General features: G+C 34.0%; 1 protein-coding gene across 1 annotated transcript in view; it reads right to left on the bottom strand.

Moving 5' to 3' along the window:
- Positions 1-17197, bottom strand: part of LOC108734020 (probable multidrug resistance-associated protein lethal(2)03659) — a 35896-nt gene that overhangs the window by 7824 nt on the left and 10875 nt on the right. The gene's annotated exons all lie outside the window — the stretch shown is intronic.

Below are 17197 nucleotides of genomic sequence, written 5' to 3'. Positions count from 1 at the left end.
AAGGTTACATCGTGTCTGGTTATTAGCGTAATTGCTTTATGAAAGTAAATAAATTGGTATAAAAATAGGTACCTAATCGTTTAAATTGTATATGTTAGTAAGTACTACTTTATAAACAAACACAGCAATATATATAAGCCTTTTTATTGTTGCAATGTTTATAAGAACACAATAATCCATTTATTAACTTTTCGTTATATATCTACGTATAATATTATAGTTTTCTAATACTTCATGACAAAAAGATAATTTAAAATCAAATTTTAGCTTAAACTTTGTTTTCATTTTTTTATTATAAATTTTAATTAAAAACCACAGTAACTTTTACANGTTAAAATGTACAGTAAATAATCGTTTACGTGTTCATAATGTATCTAAATATAATAAAATAATCGTTTCTAAATGTCCATCAACTGTGCACTTATTATTCTATACATAAAATACAATATTAAATATATGTAGCGAAGTCAAGGTTAGTGAAGTATCTTATAGTTTTCTAATACTTCATGACAAAAAGATAATTTAAAATCAAATTTTAGCTTAAACTTTGTTTTCATTTTTTTATTATAAATTTTAATTAAAAACCACAGTAACTTTTACAAAATAAATACAAGTCTCTAGTGGTATTAATTGTGTTTCCCATTGCGAAGAGAGTTACTTATAAATAATGAATAAATCAGTCGAATTCCAGTCGAACTTTGATTTTTCATCGTAAAAATATCGACTTCGTTAAATAATTCAATGCAATTCATACTAACTTTATCAATGATACAGACATGACGAAGTGTTTTCAATAATTAATAGTTCAAGCATGTACAGATTAAATAAAAAAAAAATTATTTCGTTATAATTTTTATAACAAGTATAATAAGAGTGGCCAAAATATGAAGTGTCATTTAATTAACGTTTTACGTAATAGGTATTTTGAAATACCGAAAACTGATAATAAATTGATAAATACTTTCCAAAGTACTTAATTTCACGTCTTATTTAATTTTAGTTGTTGTTCTCATCAAACGAAAATCCTTTTCCTTATTGGTAAAAATTTTTCGGCTTCAGGAACCTTCTCCTTCTTGGTTACATGCCAAATTTGTGGCATATGTAGCAATTTTTTAGACTGAAAGATTTCTGGCTTGTATACGAGGGTGGATTGATAAGTTTCCGGCCTGACCAAGAAAAACAAGGTTTTTAAAAATTTTTTTTTTTTATTTCTCAACATAATCTCCTCCAAGGCTGATACATTTCTCATCGCGGTGTTCCAGTCTATTAATGCCATCTCTATAGACTGATTCGTCAAGCTCCTCAAAATAACCATTTACAGCTTCGATTACTTCTTCATTGTCCGCAAATCTCTTACCGCCAAGCCATTTTTTGAGATTAGGGAACAGAAAATAGTCACTCGGGGCTAGGTCTGGAGAGTAAGGAGGGTGCGGCATCAATTCAAACTTTAGATCGTTGATTTTAGCCGTCGCAACGATTGACGTGTGCGCTGGTGCGTTATCGTGATGAAACAAGATTTTTTTCTTCGCCAGATGAGGTCGTTTAATTTTCACCTCGTGGCTCAAACGTTGCAATAAGTCTGCGTAGTATTGACCAGTGATAGTATTACCCTTTGCAAGGTAATCAATGTATATAATACCTCTTGCATCCCAAAAAACAGTAGCCATAACCTTGTTCGCCGAAAAAATTGTTTTTGCCTTCTTTGGAGTTGGTTCCCCTGGTCCAATCCACTGTTTAGACTGTTCTTTGGTTTCAGGAGTGTAGTGGTGGACCCACGTTTCGTCAACGGTTACGAATCGACGCAAAAATTCGCTTGGATTACGCTTATACAATGACAAATTTGCGGTAGAAATGTTTTTTCGAATCAATTTTTGGTCGACTGTTAGCAAACGCGGCACCCATCTTGCACAGAGCTTTTCCATATGCAAATGTTGGTGCAAAATATGTTGCACACGTTCATATGACATCTTACAGGTCTCAGCTATCTCACGCACTTTCAATCTGCGGTCTCCCAGCACTATTTGATGAATTTTTTCGATCATATCTGGAGTTGTGACCTCGACGGGGCGTCCTGAGCGAGGCCCATCAGAGGTGCTCACACGACCCTTTTTAAACTCGGAAACCCACTGCTTAACGGTTGAATATGACGGGGAGGATGTCCCCAGTGTTGAGTCCATCTCTTTTTTAATTTCCTTCGGCGTTAACCCCTTCAAATAAAAGTATTTGATGACAGCACGATTTTCCTGCTTTTCCATTTTTACGAAAACCACAGAGGCGTCTTGTTCAGCGTGCTGTCAAACCTACACTAGCAAGGAGATCGGGCTGAAACTATAGCTACAAGCTATCCAAGGATGGTACTATAGAATGTCACCTCAAGGTAGGCCTAGTGGCGTCATCTCTTGGTTAGGCCGGAAACTTATCAATCCACCCTCGTATGTATGATTTCTACGTCCAATGTATTTTTTTGTCATAGACAAATCCAGTTCAGTGTTTCTAGTTATCCTTTGTTCTTAATTACGAAGCGTTTTCTCAAGTTATTACAATCAAGGAGTATTGATTCAGTAACGAAAAATTTCATAAATATATAACATCTCCCTTTCCTCGATTAGTAATCCTTCTGAAGGATGTAATGATGCACAAGTAAAGCAAAAAGTACACCGAACATAGAAATTACACATTTCTTTGTCGGAATTTTTCCTTTTTTAAACCAAGTCTATTAGAAAATATCACTTGCTCCTCTAAACCTAACTGACCTTTTAAACTATACGTAACACCCCTTAAAAACCATAGAATGCATTTTTTTTACTTATGTATTTTGCTTATTATTTACATGAACAAATAGCTAAAAGTATTTGTACGAATTTTCATATACCAAGTCATATTTTGATGATTGCATGTAACAGAATGTAAATTCGCCACAAGTGATATAGAAGTAATCGATAATCTATTGAATTTTTTGTAATTAGGATGTGAACAACTTTTAATTAAGATAATTCACGTCTACGTTTTGTCAAGTGTTTAATTTTGATTTTTTATCAGCTTTATTAACTTTTTATAAATTCGGAAGAGATATCCACTACTATCATTATAATTATTATTATTATAATAATTATTAAATAGCATACTTATCGTATGGTAAAATTGTTTCATTGTTACAATATCTTATCTCCACCGCAAATATCATTTACTTACAAAAAAAAATGCGAAAGTACAACTAACTAATTACAGTTGTAATATTTAAACCTGCAATTGATAAACCAAATAATTGTCCCATTGTCCATGTACATATTACCATGCACGCAAACTACGTGTAAATGTACAAATGTACAAAAAGTGCGTAAAACATTTGTTAAGTCTCAAGACAAAACGAATGTAATAATGATTATGTATGCAGTGCAAGTTTATTGATGCAATTTATCTTTGTTTATCACTAGACTGCCATAAAACTTCACTTACTTAATAGTTTGGACCTTAATTCTACTATTTACTCTGTTTTATTTGCCCATATTCATTGTCGGCAACAATATTATGATATAATATGTCTGCTTTAGGCCCACAAATCATTTTAAAATAATACCTTCTCTAATAAAAATGGTTTTATTATAGAAAACATAGGAAAAATATGCAGCCCAACATACACCACTTGTAGCAGTAATCAGTATCAAAATATGCAACCCAAGTTACACAACTTACACCCACGTTATATAAAGCCACTGAAATATGTATGACTATATAGACTACTGTTTTACGAGCTACACTCTATAATGATTTATTATTACATGATAGTTTTCAACAAGAATGAAAGAAAATACCTACGTTATGTACAAGTCCTATCGATTAACGTTAAATAATAAATGACAAACAATTGAGGTTAATAGCTGTCTATCATAGTGCCTTTAGCCGCATTTGTGTGAGTAATAATAAACCTGTGAACACAAACAAAGCATTATCATCACTTCATTGTTAATTACAATCAATTACAGGTTTATTAACAAGCTATTGTGCAAAAAATCTCTCCAGACTTTGCATTGGAAATATGTTGTTATTTTATTAACTCAGAATTTTTAATTAATACTTAATAATAGCTAATTTCGGCGTATTCGAGATGGAACTAAACAATTGCAATAATGTGGACGGGTTTAAATGTCTATATTCAACATTCAGTACGACTAATACATTGTAATACGTTAAAATGTACAGTAAATAATCGTTTACGTGTTCATAATGTATCTAAATATAATAAAATAATCGTTTCTAAATGTCCATCAACTGTGCACTTATTATTCTATACATAAAATACAATATTAAATATATGTAGCGAAGTCAAGGTTAGTGAAGTATCAGACTAAAAAATTGTGTCAATCAAATTATTTACATGCTTACAGTATCTATAACACACAATTATATTTATTTCATCTGATTGCAGTATTCGTGCATTTTATACTACACTTTAGCTTATTGCCTAATATTAAATAGACAATAATTAATCAACGATTATGTATCTGTAAGGATTCGTATGTAGTCTTCGTTCTACGATCTTTCGTTTGAAACGGAATGTTGCATAATATTGCTATGTTATAAATGCCACTTATGTATACTTAAAAATTTTCAGCAAGTCACTATATAGTGACTTATAACATGGATAAAAAACCCATCACATGTTATTACATGGGTACACATAATATGTTGACTGACCAGTGACTATTATAACAACAAGTGACTGAAAGTGTTAAAAATAATGTATGTTACATGAATTAAACAAAGAAATGAACTAAAAAGTATCAATTAGAAAAAGTGTAGATATATCTTAATAATAAAATAGACTTTTATCTTTTTTATTTCTTGTTAGAAACTGTTACTTACGCACCGATCACTTTTTAAGAAAATCACTTTATATACCAATTTGATAGAGAAGTCTTTTAATTAGACCAAAAACAATTTACTGCAGTTGTCTTATTTAATTAAATAAACTTTATCATAACGCAAAAATTATTAATTAAAAAATGCTCTTATTTTAATTTTTTTATTTACTCAAATATTTTTTCCTTTAATAACGAAGCATTAATGATTATTTTAATATTAGACTAGAATCTATTATCTAATATCTACCTTTTATATATATGTAATTGTAATTTTAACGATAAGTCAATGTTACAAGTGAGTAATAAATGTAAAATTTTATTGTTTAGAAGTTTATATCAAACCATGACATTAGCTTTGACCCCACAACGATTGATTACGAAACCAAGTTTAAAACCGTAAACTTGTAAATATTTTTGGATCGTTCTGTGCTATATCATCATTAATAGAATAATTGTGTAACATTACAAGGGTATTATGAAAAGCTTTTGCAAGGGTACATATTCTGATCAAATTATAGCAAACAAAAAATTAACCCCTCATTTCAACCCTCAGTGTTGAAGAGTTTTTTAATAACATGCAAGCTTTTTTTTAAATACAATTGAAATTACCCTCGCTTTGCTCAAGAAAAATTCCGGAACATTCTAGAGAATTCTGAAACATTCTCGAGTCCTGTAGATGTACGGCATTCAGGAAAAATGTGTGACCAAACGTTGAAGCACAATTAACACCTTATATGGAGTCCTTTGAGGTGATAGTCTTTTAACCCCCATATTTTTGAAATCAACCCCTGCAGCAGAAAACCAAAATTTTCTTCATGGACAGGAAACAAAACCCTCATGAGACTACGAAATTCGCTTGATACACTTAGGTACTCTTATACATAGTTATATATTGATTACAATGCAATTTTTTAAATTAATTCGTTTCCAGGAGCAAATATTTGCTCTGTCATATTGTGTTCTTCAATAAAACTGTTTGTTAATAATAAATTAAGAACAACTCTTGATTTTAAGTATTTTGTTTTTGCTCTCGCCGATTTTCTTATTTTTTTGAAATAAATCTTGGAGAATACGTTTGATTATGAGAGGTTGAGTTTACGTCATCATCTGTTTATCAAGTTAAAATGAATTCACAATTCTAGAGTACAGTGTAGGGTTATCGGATACTTGACAGTTTGGGTTTATGAAATTATATCACTTTCTATTTACCGACATGCACACATGAAAAAATAATTACGATTTCCGAAGTATATGGAAATACGTAGCTAGGCCGTAGTGAATCCTGGATTTTCCAATGCCTACAATACACGTCATGACCCTACTACCTAGGTCTAACAGGGCAGAAGCTTGCACAGTTCATAACAAAATATTTTTAAGTACTAACTAGTGAAAATCTGCTTTTTTAGGTTTTCTTTCACAGTTTTCCTAAAAGGATGTTTGCTAGTCAATTCGCTAGAACACCAGACTGGATATAACTCGAAATAAGTTAATCTCACAACTCAAAAATAATAGCTTCGAAATATTCCGGAATGTTCTCGATTCTTCCTGCCCAGTTCACTCTAGAACATTCTACAACATTCGAGAACCTTCCGACTGAAGACAACATTCAAAAAAAATTAAAGAATACTCTAGGACAATCTCACTAATCCTAAACGGCTGTTTGATTACCGGTGGTGGACCCATAAACCCACACATCCCCCAAACCAAAGAAATATTGAGCCTAATGGCCTAAATCGACCACTTAACAACCATATCACTCATACCACCACAACCACCAAAATGCAACCACCACATTGAGGGTGGATCATGTGTTCAACGACATACTGCATCTACTTCATTTTTTGTATAATCTTATGACATTACAAAGGGTTAAATAAATAGAACAAATGGGTAAACTCAATTCAAGTCGAATAACTCATTATTGGTTTCAAATTATGTCTTATCATTTAATTAAATTGATCGATCGAAAAAATGCCCTCTTTGATGCGTAACTGATTAATAACATAATGTAAACAATACGACGCCAACGCTCTAGAGTATGAAATTATCAGTCGCATATCGAAGAGATCGGTCTCGTATCATTTTAAATGAGAGAACTGTGATAAAGAACCACTGAATTTATTTGACTTTGAAACGCCCTGTGTATATTATGTGAAAGTGTTCCGCACTCGACGTCATTATCAGGCACGTATTTAGGACTCTAAGTTACCATTTGTGAAAACTAAAATAAAGTCTTAACGTCAAGATGCGATACTTAATAGTGAGTTACAGGATAGAAGAGTGATCCTTAGTTTGTATAAAGAGCAACAGGCAGTTATAGAGCTGGGGCTGCAACGTAGAGAAGCAAATATTAGGAAGGGAGTCATACAGGGATGCACACTGTCACCGCTACTTTTTAATCTATACATCGAAGACGCGATCAATATCATTAATGACAGTACAGCTGTAGGGATAGATGTACCGGGGCAAAAGATTAGTATGCCTTAGATTTGCAGATGACATAGCAGTATTAGTATCTAGCAAGAAGGAGTTAGGGATAGCGTTAAATAAAATGTAAGCGGTATTAACAGTACTGTATGCAAGGGAAGAAAAAGTAGGGAAAGAGCGAATATAAATATAGGAAACGAAAAATTAGAAGAAGTGGCTGATTTTGAGTATCTTAGGAAGTCAGATAAGTCAGGACGGAAGGAGTAGTAGGGATATAAAGCAGAGGACAGCGCAGATCGAGTAGCCTTCAATAAACAGAAGTCACTTCTATGCTCGCAAACGGTTAATTTAGAAATTCGAAAAAGGTTGTTAAAGGTTTATGTTTGGAGCACGGTGCTGTACGGGTGCGAAACACTGACAGTGGGCGCGGCGGAAAAGGTTAGAAGCGTTCGAAATGTGGTGTTAAAGGCGAATGATGAGGATACCGTGGATAGAGAAGATTAAAGATTAAGAGAACAGAGGACCCTATGGAAGTTAATAAGAAATAGGCGATATAGGTTAGTAGGACACCTTCTCAGGCATGAAGGTCTAGTGTAGTCCTAGCGGAAGTTAGGAGGGGTAGATGAGGTAAACCTAGATTTAATTACTGTTCGCAAATAGTTAAAGATATGGGTTGTTCTAGTTTTAGGGTAATGCGAACATTAGCTCAGGGTATGAAAAAGTGGAGGTGCGTGTCCAGCCTGTTTTAGAGCTGACGACCTTATGATGATGATGATGTCCTAAGTACGTACCTTATATAGTTTAGAGTAGATATTAGACAGAAAACACAAAATAAACTGTAACTGTTTACATATTTGAAAATATGCATAATAAGTAACAAACACTTAATACATAAAATGACGAATAATCCTTATACATTTATAAAAAATGCAGTAACAGTCGCTAAACAAACATGCCGTTTAATCTCATAATGGTACATCGCATACATACCAATTTAATTTTCTTATCATTTTCCATTGTATTCAATTCAGTAGAATAATTACCTAATTGTAACCCATTCTTCTTTGATAGTAGTAAGGAAGAAATTCGTAAATAGGTCATGGTACAGGTAAAAAATATTACGGGAATTTTGTTTAAACGAGTGCATTGTTCCATAAGTACAAAATGAATACTCATTAAGTATCAAGGATTAATTAAAAAAAAAACTTAGTCGAGAAGTATCTCTACAGTTATTGGCTTAATTTTCATAAGGTCATCATTCCGAAGACAGGAGATTATTAGGAAATACATGTCTACTTGAAATTCAAACGATGGCTTGTATATTTCCCCGTGGTACAAAAAAACAACCTTGTGCAGCAAAACTTTGATGGTTTAAGAAGAAAGAAGGTTATTACTACACGAAAAAGTCCAAATATTGAATCTAACACTCACAATATCAGAAAGAATCCTTGAATTAAAAGGCGAACCATTTCAAAACCGTAACTTGAAATATCACAATAAATAAATCAAATACCTGCAGTACGTACATATGTATGTATCTATGTAGGAAGTCATTTTTTATAATTGAAAAAATCTTCATTGAAACTTTTACTTTCTAAATAATTTGGACAGTAAAAAGAAAACAATTTAATTTAATATCTATACATATAAAAACGTAACATTTTTCGTAAATAGCAACAAAATGCATAGGTACTTTTACATGAACAAGAAAAATCTATTTAAGTAACAACACCTGTAGTAAATAGTCAACGGTTGAATGATAGTAATAAGACAACAATTAAACGATTATGCTTTGTTTTATCAGCGATTTTCTTGAGTCGATAACCTCTCACAGCGAGTAGAAAAATGTAACACGGTAATATATGTTTATTACAGAGCATTGTTTGTAGAAAAAACGCAATAAACTAAATCTACAATAAGTACATAATCTGTTAACCGCTTAAAGAAAAGTACCTACCTACAAAATCATATAAATAATAGCGTAGGGTCTATTTATACTTTTATTAAATGTATGGAATTTCATAAAAAAAGTAATTATTAAAATGAAGCCCGCAGGCAATAGGCTAATTAATATTTAAACGACTACATAATTAAGTCGAATATCCTCGTTCATTTATGCAATTTGCAATAAACTTGGACATTTTTGGCGTAGATAAATAATTATATACGAAATGCAAAATTTGCATATTATAACAACAACATAAAGAAGTAAATATTAGGAAGGGATTCAAGACAAGGATAATTTTGAATCTATACATCGAAGACGTGAACAACATCATTAAAGACAGTACAACTGTAGGGATAGATATACAGGGGCAAAAGATTAGTATGCTTAGATTTGCAGATGATATAGCAGTATTAGCATCTAGCAAGGAGGAGTTAGAGATAGCTTTAAATAAAATGGAAGCGGTACTGACAGATCAGTACTGTATGAAAATAAATAAAAGTAAAACTAAAATACTGATATGCAAGGGAAGAAAAAGTAGGGAAAGAGCGAATATAAAGATAGGAGACGAAAAATTAGAAGAAGTGGCTGATTTTAGATACCTAGGAAGTCAGATAAGTGAGGATGGAAGGAGTAGTAGGGATATAAAGCAGAGGATAGCGCAGGGTCGTGTCGCCTTTAATAAAAAGAAGTCACTTCTATGCTCGCGAACGGTTAATTTAGAAATTCGAAAAAGGTTGTTAAAGGTGTATGTTTGGAGCACGGCGTTGTACGGGTGCGAAACATGGACAGTGGGAGCGGCGGAAAAGAAAAGGTTAGAAGCGTTCGAAATGTGGTGTTATAGGCGGATGATGAGGATATCGTGGGTAGAAAAGGTTAGAAATGAAGAGGTATTGGAAAGAATAGGAGAACAGAGGACTCTATGGAAGTCAATAAAAAATAGGCGAGATAGGTTGGTAGGACACCTTCTTAGGCATGAAGGTCTAGTCAGAGACATATTAGAGGCAGAAACAGGAGTTAGGAGGGGTAGAGGTAGGCCTAGATTAGATTACTGTTCGCAAATAGTTAAGGATATGGGTTGGTCTAGTTTTAGGGTAATGCGAAGATTAACTCAAGATAGGAATGAGTGGAGGTACGTGTCCAACCAGTCTTAGGGCTGACAACCTTATGATGATGATGATGATGTCCTAAGTACGTACCTTATACATATACTTTAGAGTAAGTATTAGGCAGATAACACAAAAAAAAATGTAACATGTAGAACATCCTTAACTATTTGCGAACTTTCTACTACTACCTAATTAAATCGTAAAAATGGATAAATAATTAATTATAAACGCCTTGATGCGATCTAAATTACTTTTTGACTTAACTCGTGTTGTCTCTCCAACGTCACACTAACAATAGCCAGTGGATACCGTAAGTTTTTTTTTTTCGTATCATTTGTTTTAATTGTTGTTTTTCTTTTTGTTGTGACATAGAAAAAGAAACATAACACGACTGTTTACAAATTCTTCTTCTGTTACACGTGTTTAATCGGACTGGTGACATTAATTAGTTTACTTAATGAATCAACAAATACGAAGTCAGGGGCGCTTAAAGTGATACCGAATGACGTCGCACGACGTTACTGCTCGTAGTCGTCTTTATTGACATTGAGCTGAAAAAAGCGAGCAATTGGCTCTGATAAGAAGTACCAGGAAGTCTACCAAGTAAAATACGAATCTACTTCCACAAATACATGTACATGTGTATGCTTATGTGAGCATGTTGCGATAAACAGCATTCAGAGACAACGTGTCAAGTTTAACATAAACATTTTATTATCAAAAATCATCTTTCTATCATCACATTTTAATGTTCTTGCCAGAAACCTCCGGAATGTTTACCCAACTGGCAATAAAATAGCTACATGATCGTAAACATCGGTCTCGATTTGTGCCATAAAGCAATAAAACGTGTAAAATGTAATATTACAGCAAATCCACAAGACGATGTTTTCTACATTTTAAAACGATTATTTTTGTCTATTGAAGATAAACCTAGTTTATATGTGTAGCCTTTAACAACAGGTGACATGCGGTCTCCGAAAACAACTGAGGACGTGTTTAAAGTCATGGTATCCAAATAAATTATTTGTTAAAAATATTAAACGACATGAACAGAATACACAATTACTGCAAAAGTAATTTAAAAGGGAGAAGGAGATAGTTTCTACTTCTGCTTCAACGTAAAGTAAACTACAGCGGCTTTATAAACGTGAGCCTGTCTGATTCTCGTAGACCGAGCGGCGTGGCCTAAAGGTTTAGACTGTTGCTTAGCACTCGGGAGGATAGGGGTTCGATTCCGGGTCTGTCCACCATAGTACATACGCGTTTTTCTGTCCTCTCCTTGGACCACTTCAGCTAATGCATGAGCAGCAATATACCCCAAATAATAAAATAATCTTTCACTTTCTTCTCACCTCGACCGCCATCTCTACCCGTTCCCATAATTCCCAAAAGGAGATTGAAGAAGACCTGCTCTCCATGTTAAACCGGAGGGACTGCCCACACCCACCAGCATTAAGTAGTAAGTATTTTTTTAACTTTTTTTCTGATAATCGTACTCCAAGAAGCGACATTATTACAGTTGGTCAATGTCTTTTTAGTCTTTCTAATAAAACAAAAATCCTTTTTTCTTTTTGTTCTGAGATTTGACGAAATTTTAAAGAAAAGAATAGAACTAGACAACTTTTCTGTTCTTGGAATAAGTACAAAAACGTCGGACAAAAACGAAGTACGAAATGCCACATAAATACAATCACAATAAAGTAGATAAATGCAAGACAAACAGTCTGTTTTTGATAAAATGTACGGGATATAGATAAGTACAAAGATACATCGAGTATTATGCGAGTGCAATAAAATAATTCAGACGACGTCTAATGAGAAGGTTCTAAACGCAAGAAACCGAACAATTTATTATATTACTAATACATTATGTTTCATCAAGTGACAGGATTACTTTGAGACAAAAGAAAACAATGCAATGCAGCTGTTTATCTGTCAGCGATTCATTCATTTATTTATTTCACGATTTTGTAATAAAGGTTCTTGGTTCTTGTCTGTTTATTTACAAAGTAGAATCTAGAGAATCTAAACATCGGATTACGAATTAACACAACATTGATCTGAGTTGCGATCAAATCATGATCAAGACTGATGGATATAGCATAATGGGAAACGGGTTCGCAGACGACCTTGCAAAAGCCCACAGGAGCCCAACTATTGGCGTCATCCTTATATCAAACAAGGAATTGCATGATGATGGTCGCCTAAGAGCTTTACGGAGACTGGGAAACACAAATAGGATGAGGACAAGCAAAGGCCTTCATCTCTTCTACAAACCCATCAAAAACTAGGAAGAACAAATTCACAATCTGGGCGCTCTTGTTGAAATCCACAGGAATAACTGGGACCCACCACTAGTACTTCCTGTCGCAGACGCCGCTTTTTTGACTGCCAGATTTTAGAATCTTCCGGGAAGATTCCTTTGGACAGTAAGCGGAATCGGCAAATAAAAGGAGAAAGTTGGGGGAACGGTCCGAACAGGGTCAAACCCAATTAATAGATTTAATTAATCTGTAGCGAGCACGAGTGTGTTTGCGTACGATCGGGCACACGTGTGCGTGAACGGCTTATCGATTCGCCGACTAGCCGCGGGCGTCTTTCTTCATGTGCGCCGTATTTGTAATGTTCTGGGAAAGCAGTAAAACAGTTCAAAGAGAAAATAAACTATCCGGATGTTTCCAGAAGGTTCCAGAAAGTAAACAACAGAGTATTTAAAGGAAGAGGCGATCCCCGAAGCGGGAGAGTCTTAATCGCCTCAAAAGTGACCCCCGCGTCTTGACATGATGACTCTTGACAACGATAATAAACCTATCTCAGCGGTCATCACTTGACCGTAACTGAACACTGACATGCACATCTAATGTAAATTATCTTTAAATCACATGAAGATTGACGAGTCATGAACTGATAGAGGTAACGTACAATAATTTTACCAAAAAAAAAAAAAAACAGTAAAGTTGTTTACAACAACCGCATGCGACGATAAAAATACTGTAGGTACACAAGGGAAATCAAAGTCCAAAAGATACGTTAATGCACGAATATCATTAATTAAACAAAAATATTGGTACGTAAAAGAAGTGAAAGTAGCTAAAAGGTCAGAGATAATGCATATAAAAATTGCAGTTGAAGAAGTAAAAGAAATCGCCGAGAATGTTTGACTTTCTTTAAATTCCGATGCAGGCAACATGCTCAAATTCTACTTGTCTCCATCTCTTTCTGTTACACATCAATCAGTGTAATTTTATTCCTTTTTCTTTAATAGTGTCCGCTGCAATTCCTACCTGGCATCTCTTGTCTAATGTTTACGACATTGCCTCCCTACAACTTCTGTCGCCAATAGTAGCTAAAAACGTGGAATGTTCCGGGGTAAAGGTCTAGATGATGGGGTGGGGGGATCAAAAGAGGAGATCTCCCCCACCACTGTACCATAAAAAGTTCGTGGCGGTCTCACCCCCAAAAAAAGTTATGGGGGTTCAAAGTTAATAAATATGCCAATTTTTATACATTTCTAGGCATGTAAATATTTATATAGTCATTCTTAAACAATATTCAAAGGTAAAACTAATGGAAAAATACATAAAAATATTGAGAAAGTTATATAAAACATTATTTAAATATCTTTATCAATAGGGTAGGTTAGGTTAGGTTATCGGGTTTTGTTCAAGTGACCACCCTCTTTCGATCCCCCACCTCCACCCGCTTGAAAATATTTTTTTTATTGAATTTTATTTGAATTATAGTGTATGAAAATTGTCAAAATAATCAACTTTCCCCCCTACCCCCCCTTCGGGGGCCATCATCTACCCCCCGTAACGAACTTTTTATGGTTCAGTGGTGAGGGAGACCTCCTCTTTCGATCCCACCCACCCAAGGGGGTGGGGGCCATTATCCAGCCCCTTGCCTGTTTCGGTTTTGGGGAAGTTTCCGAAAGTCCTATCATTTCCGTTTTATGAAATGTGAAAGAATGAGAAGGCAATGTGACGTACAGACAGACGGACAGTCTAAAACAACAGATAAAGATTCCTTGCAGTTCATTAAAAGACCTACTTACGACAAGTGCAAATTTGACAAATAGTTTTATTTGCAAAGCATTAATAATTTTTTGAATAATAATTCTCATTGTTTTAACGCATTCTGTCCTAATCGCAATTAGCAAACATCGCTCTGCAATGCGTGTTTGCGATAAGAAAATTTATTTCACATGATAAGAATGCGTAAAACCAGCCGCAAAATACTTTACAGAAGATTCTCAACCAAATACTTGCCACATTCATGTGAAATGTAATTTAAACTTTAAATAAACCTTTATTAGTCCATTAAATATTTAATTTTCGATATGCAATTAAACACACACACGTATTTACATATCCATCTAAAAAAATACTTTCAAGGCTGTTTTATTCACATTTTTACAAGATATAAACAATGTAGCATACTCTATGAAAAAATATTTTATTATTTTGATACCTATTTGAATTACAGTTGCAACGCTTGTGATATGACTTACTAAGAAGCCTATTTCTTTTATCTAAAATGTACCAACCCACCTATAGTTGGTATGTTCAAAATTGGCATTGTCGACAATAAAACTGTCGCAATTACTTTCTTCTTTCACCTTACTAAGTGGACTAAAACAGTTGCTGACAGAACGCCTACTTTTACTCAGGACAGATGTTTTAGTGAATATCGTAAACAAAGAAAAGAGATGTCAGGCAGGAATTGCAGCGGACACTAATAAATAAAAAAGAATAACGTTACGACAATTGAATAAGCGCAATCAGATATTATTGTGTCTTCCGAACCAATCTGCGTCAGAGACAAGGCCATACATAGTATAAAGACACAGCGATCAGTGGAAAGCACGAACTTTTTAACACATTTACATATTATAAACGTATTTTATGTAGACAATCACTAAATAAACTATTATGTAAAATGAATGATGACTTGCTGTTTAGTGATTAAGGTCAAAAGAACCAAACTACGCAAGTAAAAGTGTAAAACATTAAACGTTTTCTGTGAATAATTTAGTAAGTGATATTAGAATGTGAAAATCTTGATGCACATACAACTGTATATGTACGTGGACACTACAAAAATGTGTATATTTTACTGTGTGGTTCTTTGGTGTCAATAGTGTATATGTGCAAGGACCAAAAGGATCGTAATTAGTGCCAGAATTAAAGGCGAACGAAAGGACACGCATCAGTATTGTGACGACATAAATTTTTTATTCTTCTAGAGCACTAAGTGTGTCCATTGGAGCAATGTGTGTCAATGGGCGCATGTGTGTCAATGGGCGCAATATGTGTCAATGGGCGCATGGGTGTCCATGGGCGCAATGTGTGTCGATAGGCACAATGTGTGTCCATGGGCGCAATGTGTGTCCGTGGGCGCAATGTGTGTCCATGGGCGCAATGTGTGTCGATGGGCGCAATGTGTGTCCATGAGCGCAGTGTGTCCAAGGGCGATAAGTGTGTCAATGGACGAAAAGTGTGTCAATGGACGTAAAGAGTGTCCATGTACGCAAAAGTGCACCATGCGCCTAGAAGCGTCATCAAGGGTAATGGCAGCGCTGCTACTACTCGGGAAATCCCCAAATAAGCGCATCTCTGGTTGAACATTATGTGTATAACAAAAGCTTAACATTTGAGACAATTATTTCATTAAATACCCTCGTATTCATAGACCTATGTATCAAGAAAAGTAAATAAGTATGTAAATGATAATAGAAGAAGAAAATTCTGTCACAACACTTACAACAGATGACAAATGTGTGGGTTGCTAAAATATCTAATCATATATTAGCATGTTGTGTTCATTTGTTGGCATCTTGCGCACACGCATAAATTTATAGTAAAGTAATTCGATAGAACAAGGGGCAATGTACCTACAGCAACAAAGTGCCCACAATAAAGCAATAAGTTTGTATTTAATTACACGCTCAGGCGTTTTTCCTTGACTTCTTTAAGAGTTCTTCCACCTCTTTATGCATTCACGAAATGGACAAAAGCTAGGCAGCCTTTCGAATTCAATATTCATACAGAAATTGTAGAAGAAAATACAATATAAACAAAAGACGGTTGTTATTACACGCATTACAGAAATGATAATCTTGTGTTAAACTTCTCTCCTCTAACCATTTTCAATTCGATTTAGTGTACCTGTTTCTAATCAAAATTAGATAATATTATGTACTGTAATCTGTAATCACTTTAAGCCGAAGGATTTCAAGAAATAGGGAAAAAACTTTGCAGTTATGATTATCAACAATGAAAATAAGCACTTTGAACAATTTAGTTTACAATAATAATTAAAATACACTGAACTTAATTGACGAACACTGTAAATTATAATTAATGTTAAACCATCGTTTCAAACACGAGGTCGATTACCATATAATTGCCTGCAATATACAATTACTCTTTGGGCAAAGAAGGTCTACCAAAAACAAGAATTAATTAATAATTTATAGGATGATTAAAGATGCAAGTGTTTCAATACCAATCAAATTTTGCATAAACTTACATGTCTCGAAAAATTAGCTATGCATTTACTATTTTTCTTCTAAAACTAATTTCGTTAATAACTCCCTAAATTCCCTACTTCTGTTACATGTAAATTTCAAATCGAAATCTCATTTCGTTTAGAAACTACGAGGGTGGATTGATAAGTTTCCGGCCTGACCAAGAAAAACAAGGTTTTTAAAAATTTTTTTTTTTTATTTCTCAACATAATCTCCTCCAAGGCTGATACATTTCTCATAGCGGTGTTCCAGTCTATTAATGCCATCTCTATAGACTGATTCGTCAAGCTCCTCAAAATAACCATTTACAGCTTCGATTACT

Source organism: Agrilus planipennis, unplaced genomic scaffold (genome assembly GCF_000699045.2).
Source record: "Agrilus planipennis isolate EAB-ADULT unplaced genomic scaffold, Apla_2.0 scaffold1, whole genome shotgun sequence".
Classification (NCBI taxonomy): domain Eukaryota; kingdom Metazoa; phylum Arthropoda; class Insecta; order Coleoptera; family Buprestidae; genus Agrilus; species Agrilus planipennis.
This window is presented reverse-complemented; position numbering and strand designations above follow the sequence as displayed.